The sequence below is a fragment of the Momordica charantia genome (assembly GCF_013281855.1).
Source record: "Momordica charantia cultivar OHB3-1 chromosome 7 unlocalized genomic scaffold, Mcharantia_2.0 BLBB01000007.1, whole genome shotgun sequence".
In the NCBI taxonomy this organism is placed as follows: Eukaryota; Viridiplantae; Streptophyta; class Magnoliopsida; order Cucurbitales; family Cucurbitaceae; genus Momordica; species Momordica charantia.
This window is the reverse complement of record NW_028275165.1, coordinates 9,410,869-9,418,203: the sequence shown is the minus strand read 5'-3', so window position 1 is coordinate 9,418,203 and position 7,335 is coordinate 9,410,869.

Genomic DNA, 7,335 nt, shown 5'->3' with positions numbered 1-7,335 from the left:
CCAAACGTGAACCATCATTGGGTTGGTCGAGTGTTAATGAGTCCACAATAAAAAGTTTTCGTCCACTAAAGTTTGACGCTGTGATTTGAACCAAGACCGAACCATCTTTGGGTTGCTCGACTTTTAATGAGTCTCAAACAAAAATTTTTCGTGCACCGAAGTTTGATGTCATAATTTGAACGAACGATGAACAATCTTTGAGCCACTTGAGTTTTAATGAGTCCAAAACCAAAAATTTTCATCCACTTAAGTTTCATGCCATGATCTGAACAAAAATTGAACACTCTTTGGATTGCTCGAGTTTTAATAATTCTGAAACCAAAAGTGTTCGTCCACTGAAGTTTGACGCTATGATCTAAACAAAAAGTGAATGATCTTTGGCTTGCTAGAGTTTTAATGAGTTCAAAACAAAAGTTTTCATCCACTAAAGTTTAATGTAATGATTTGAATTAAAAGTGAATCATCTTTGGGTTGCTTGAGTATTAATGATTCCACTTCAACCAAAAGATTTCGTCCGCTGAAGTTTGACGCGAAGATTTGAACAAAAATGGAACGATCTTTGGGTTGCTCGAGTTTTAATAAGTAAAAAACAAAAAGTTTTCATCCACTGAAGTTTGATGTCGTGATTTAAACAAACATTAAACCATCTCTGCGTTGGTCGAGTTTGAATGAGTCCAAAACCAAAAGTTTTCGTCCACTAAAGTTTGATGCCGTGACTTGAACGAAAAGTGAACCATCTTTGGGTTGGTCAATTGTTAATGAATCCACAAGAAAAAGTTCTCGTCCACTGAAGTTTGACGCCGTGATTTAAGTCAAAATTTAATTATCTTTTGGATGCTCAAGTTTTAATGAGTATGAAACCAAAAGTTTTTGTCCAATCAAGTAATTTGACGACATGATTTAAACCAAAAGTGAACCATCTTTGGGCTGCTGGAGTTTTAATGAGTCCAAAACAAAAAATTTTCGTCCATTGAAGTTTAGATCCACGATTTAAACAAGAACTGAACCATCTTTAGGTCTTTCAAGTTTTATTGATTCCAAAACCAAAACTGTTCCTCCACTAAAATTCGATCCCATGATTTTAACCAAAAGTGAACTATCTTTTGCTTGTTTGAGTTTTAATAAGTCCAAAACATAAAGTTTTTGTCTATTGGAGTTTCACTCTATGATTTGAGCAAAAAGTGAACCATCTTTAGGTTGGTCGAGTGTTAATGAGTAAAAAAAAAATTGTTTTTGTCCAATGAAGTTTGACGCCATGATTTGAACCAAAAGTGAACCCTGTTTTGGTTGCTCAAGTTTTAATGAGTCGAAAACCAAAAGTATTCATCCATTGAAGTTTCACGAAGTAAGTTAAACAAAACTTGAACCATATTAGGGTTGCTTGAGTTTTAATGAGTCCAAAACTAAAAGTGTTCGTCCACTAAAGTTTGATTCCATGATTTGAACGAAAAGTGAACTATCTTCTGGTTGCTCGAGTTTTAAGGAGTCCAAAACCAAACGTTTACGTCCACTGGAGTTTGGCAACATGATTTGAACAAAAAGTGAACCATCTTTGGGTTGCTTGATTGTTAGTGAGTAAAAAATAAAAGTTTTCGTCCACTGAAGTTTGACGCCATGATTTGTAAAAAAAAGTGAACCATCTTAGGGTTGCTTAAACTTTAATGACTACAAAACCAAAAGTTTTCATCCACTGAAGTTTGACGCCATAATTTGAACGAAAAGTGAACCATATTTGGGTTGCTAGAGATTAAGTGAGTCCAAAACCAAAAGCTTTTGTCCCCTAAAGTTTTATGTCATGATTTGAACCACGATTGGACAATTTTTATAATGTTTGAGTTATACAGAGTCCATAACAAAAAGTTTTCGTCAACTAAGTTTGACGCCATGATTTGAACCAACAATTAACCATCTTTTTATTGCTCAAGTTTTAATGAAGTCCAAAACTAAACGTTTTCGTCCACCGAAGTTTGACACCATGATTTGAACAAAAACGAACCCAAGCGTATTGAGCTACTCGAGCCACAAGTAACTTGAGCAGACAGAATACTCACTATGCTCAAAGCAGGAAACACTCCACGAGTTTGGTGACCAACCAACCAAACAAGCTCCAAGGGTAAAAATATGGATTCGTAAGAAAGTCAACAAGAAAATGAAAGCAATAAAAAGAGTCTTATGCAAAAAGAGTCATACGCAAGAAATTTTTTTCGAAAAAGAGTACAAAAGAAGAAAAAGAAGTAAAAGAAGAGTCTGGAGAGAAAATAAGAGTGGGAGAAAGCAAAATAAAAGTGACAGTAAAATAAGAGTGGTAAGAAACATGAGCGGCAATAAAATGCATTTACTTTTTCGCGAGTCCCCACTATAGACATTCATTTTCTTTAAATGGGTGGCGTTAGCATCTTGGAGGGTAGTAGCCTACATATTAAGATGACTACGTGAAAACCATTATCGACATCATTTTATGACCGGTTGCTACCTTACGTGTTTCTATGAGTCGCTTTTGTTTGAAACCGATGTTAGTGTGTTGAAAACCTCAGGGGCTAGTAGCCGGTCCACTTGATGTTAGAACTTTTGAATCAAAACAGAAGTGTGCATATTCCTTGGTTTTCCAAAAAGTTTTATGTTTTAGGAAATTACAATCATTCTTATTTTCAAAATAAGGATGGTTTATAGTTTGTTTGCTTGAGATTAAAGTTAGGCGTTTAGCTTGTGGAGTCTTTCTTGAGACCTATATGATTCACTTACTTGGAACATTTGGATTGTTGATCATTCATATTTCTAGCATGTTTATTGTTTTAGATTTGTTGTTGTTGTTTTTGCTTGAGGACAAGCAAATGGCTAAGTTTGGGGGTATGTTAGGGTTGACCTTTTGCTGTAGAAACATGTGTCAGTAGCTATGTTTGACCACGTCTTTTACCCATTTCCCATTATTATTTGCCAAAAAGACCACATATTCTTAAAGTAGAACATGCATAATTTATGCATAAAAGTCAAACTATGGTACTTGAGGAAAAATATGAGAAAATGCGGTCAAAGTTGGAAGAAAATAACAGAAATTTGTTTTTTGCAAAATTGCGTCGGCACATTTGTGGAGAACAAAATGGCAAAACGCACATTTTGATTAATGAAGGGCAAGGAGGACATTCGCCACATGTTCAAATACATCCCAACCCGTAAGTCCAAGTCCAAGTGAGGTGGTTAGGTGAATTTCAACCCATTTCCACCTAAAATGGTAGGGAGTTTCAACCGACCTATGGTGCTATAAAAGAAAGTCATCCCTCTAGCAAAATTTCATCCATTCCAAGCTTCATTTCATCTTTTAGTTGCTTTTTAGTTGTAGAACACGTTTTTAGGGTTTATATTCATATTCTAGTTGTTCATTTATTTGTTTTTAACGTTTTTACCTTTTGTATTGCTTTTAATTCAAGTTCTTACTTCCGTTATTTGTTCATTCTGTTATTTTAAAGCTCTTTAGAGAGTTTCAACTCTCCTCAAGCTCGAGAGAGATGAGGGTTAAGCTAGAACTCATTGTACGACTTATTTATTCATTTAAATTCAATGAAAAATACTTTCTTTATGTTTTCATGCATTTACTCTCCTTTAATTATGTTCTAATATAGTTATCAACCTCTTTGTGAAATGCCTTAGTCAAAATGATTTGATTTTCAACACGCTCAGGATTTTGGCCAGATTGTGCCTTGCACTTTTATGGGTCCGTTTCTAAAACCTTCTCTTTACATCTTTTTTACATTTGGCCGTTGGGAACTTGATTTATACACCAAAGCCTAACCTTGAGAAATGTGAGTCAGGTAAAATAATAGGAAACCAATATGGGATGTGATTTACGCATAAGCTCATGACATAGGCCCTCTAATCTATAATTCAAGTGAGTTGGTAGATATTCTCTATGATTGTGTGTTTACCTAACTCACCGTAAAATAATGGGAAACCAATATGGGATGTGATTTACGCATAAGCTCATAAAACATAGTCCTAGACATAGGCCCTCTGATCTATAATCCAAGTGAGTTGGTAGATATTCTCTATGATTGTAATCACACATAGGCATATGATCATAGGTTACCCTAGCCTCTGCAGCAACCAAAAGTGGTAGTGAAAGAGTAGAACTCGAATCGCAAGAAAAGTCAGGAATTGCACCTGGCGCAATGTCCCCAACATAGTGTGTTTTCCATGTTTTGCATCAAGACTAAGGTAGGAAGCAAATAGGTTGAATTTTATTAAATTGATTGTTAGTTAAAACCCCAAACGACAACATTTCATCACATTTTTCTTCCTAAAACACAATTGCATATTTGAACCATTTCATGACATTACTTTATTTTGAAAAGCAACAAGTCCCTGAGGATTCGACCTTGGATTACTTTCGAGTATTACTTATGACCGTGTGACCTTGGTACAGCGGGCACATTCCACAGTGGCGGGCGATATGCCCAGAGCCGCAGGTGGCGGTGGTCCTCTGCACCTGCTGGAAGTACGTTCCCTTCTATCACCTCTCACCGTCGTCCTTCCCAATCGACCCTCAAGGCTATAAAAGGAAGGAACTTCATCTTCACCAGGCAAGTGAATAATCTGTCACTAATACATCTGGCATCTTATTCCTATTTCTATTATCATTACTAACTTGATCGCGAGAGTATTTTAGGTTGGACACCGCACCGGTGTTGAGTTTTTTTATTTCAAGTCCGTTGGGTTCCAAGCCTAACTGCTCATCCGTGTACCACGTGGCCGTCAACTAAAATTCACCGTCAACAGTTGGCACCATTTATGGGAACTGTGTTTTCATGTAAAAAACGAAAACTAGTTCTCCGCACTATGACATCATCGGGATGGTCTCCGACAAGGAGTCGTCCTACGAAAACACCATCGATGAGGAGCATCGACGTGACATGACTGTTGACAAGCCTGCTCCGACTCCCCGCACCGTAAAAAGCGAGGGGAACTCGGGACATTGTCTGTTGGGTTTGTTGCCCTAAACTCATAGTTTGTATTTATGTAAAAACAAATGTATATTCAATAAATTTGTTGTTGAATTCATAGCATTGCATTGTCCAAAATCAAATAAACTAAACATCCAAGGTTATTATCATGTAACCGGGACAGTATATATATTGGGTATATATTTGATATACCCCTGATATACTAGGTATATATTTGATATACCCCTGATATACGAGATATATATTTGATATATATCTGATATACGAGTGGATAATGTCCTGTGAATAACCTAAAGGGTCTATAGTAAATGGATAAGGCTGGGTACCTTATCCTGGCAACACTATGGATACGGCCCACTTTGTAATTGTTGTAGACGACTCGATCGATGTCGTTCGTGTAGAGACATGTGAGTGGGGGTATCCTATACAATTAAGACCGGACCGCGAAATAGTCAATCTTTATGTGTAACACCGTTAACTAACAGATTGTTATTTCTTAAGATGACCAGGCAACTCATTCTCAATCTTGAGTGAGTTACGGACTCCTGCTCGTGAGAGCTCGTCCTTTGATCTGTATGGGTGAGAGTGGCCCGACTCGACGACTCAACATTCCTACCATTTTGGGGACGAGACCGAGTAGGAAGCTGGGAACATAACTTCACAAAATTAAATTCACTCATCCCCAACCTTAGGGGAATAGATGAGTGTTCTCTTAAATGCTGACTCCGGGACTTGAACAAAGGGCCCCACCCTCTCATTGGCCCGAGAGGGACTTTCGGTTATTGGTTGGATCATAACCGGGTTGTTCATTAGAGGAGCAGTGGTATTTATGGAGCAAGATGTAACTTAGGGGTAAAACGGTAATTTAATTCAACTTGAGTTACGAGCACTCGTGAAGGATTGACTTACCATAATGGTCGTATATCCATGGACACTAAAACATTCTACAGTGAGAAGAGTACAACTACGGGTCTTTAGTGGAGTGACCCGCAGTTAACGAATGTTGATTAACTCGGTCAATGAGTTTGACCGATTAATCTCGCATCGTTGAAGCTTCTGATCTGTAGGTCCATCAGGTCCCCTTTCTAGCTCATAACAGGTAAAACGAGGATCAAGTTTTTGGAAAAATTTGAAATGTTCAAATTGCTCAAGGGATTATATGTATATTGATATATTATAATATATAGTTAATTCTAATTGAAACTATATATTATGAGAGAAACTGTTTGAATGAGAATCAAATAAAATTAATATGAATATGATTCATATTAAAACTATAAGTTAAAAATAATGTGCATAAGATGCACATTACGACTATAGGTTATATGAGAGAAATGTTTTAGAATATGATTCTATTTTGATAATAAATAATTAAGTATTAATTATTTATTTAGTTAATATATATATTTAATTAATTATTAATTAGATTAATAATTAATTAATTAAATATATATAGATATTAATTATTAATAATTAATAATATTATTTTATTTAATAATATTATTAATAATAAATCACTCCCCTGCAAAAATGCAAGGGAGTGGGAAGTTGCTTATGACATGGGGAGTTACCCCACATCATATTTTTTTGTCTGTTTGTTGCAGTTAGTTATGAATACAGAAAGGCAACTCCCAGTATTCCTCTTGGAACTCTCAATCTCTCTCAATTCTCCCTCTCGTTCCAAACAAACGCTCCCACAAGTAAAGATCTCGGTACCTAGAGGATAGCACGGAAGACCATTTGGTGGTGTTTGTCGAGAAATTGTTGAAGAACTGTTCTTGAAATGTAAGTTTTCCATGTATTTCTCAATCTTGTACATTTTATTTTGTTTCTCAAAAATTCATGAATGATGATCCGCTTCCGCTCCGGGATTCACGTCTCATCAGTCAACATGCTCCGCACAGTGGGACAACTCGGTAAGAGGAAGGTGGAACATCCCCACCGAAAGAGTTTTGGATTCCGTACCAAGATGAGGGCGGCCCACGCCCATATGACTTCCCAGGTGGGAAGGCTGATCGAGATTTTGATTGACCGAACCCGTGAAACGTTCTCCCTTCTAGCTAGAAGTACGGTTAAAAGAGGAATTATCGAGGGGAACCCCAGGCCCCATCGCATGGGTGACTTAAAAACGAGGATTCAAAAACCAGCATCGAAACATCAAGCAGACAAAGTAATTCCCAAATCGGGGTCACCGAGGAATATCTGGATCGAGTCAATGAGGAGATTTTCAACCGAGTTAAGACTAAGTTGGGGCTAGGGGAGTCGACCCCACCACCTAGTACGAGCTATCAAAGATTGTTGAAGAACCCTTCACGGCCAGCATCTTGGCTGTAGAGCTGCTCAAAGGGTTCAAGGGACCCCGTCTAAACAAGTACAATGG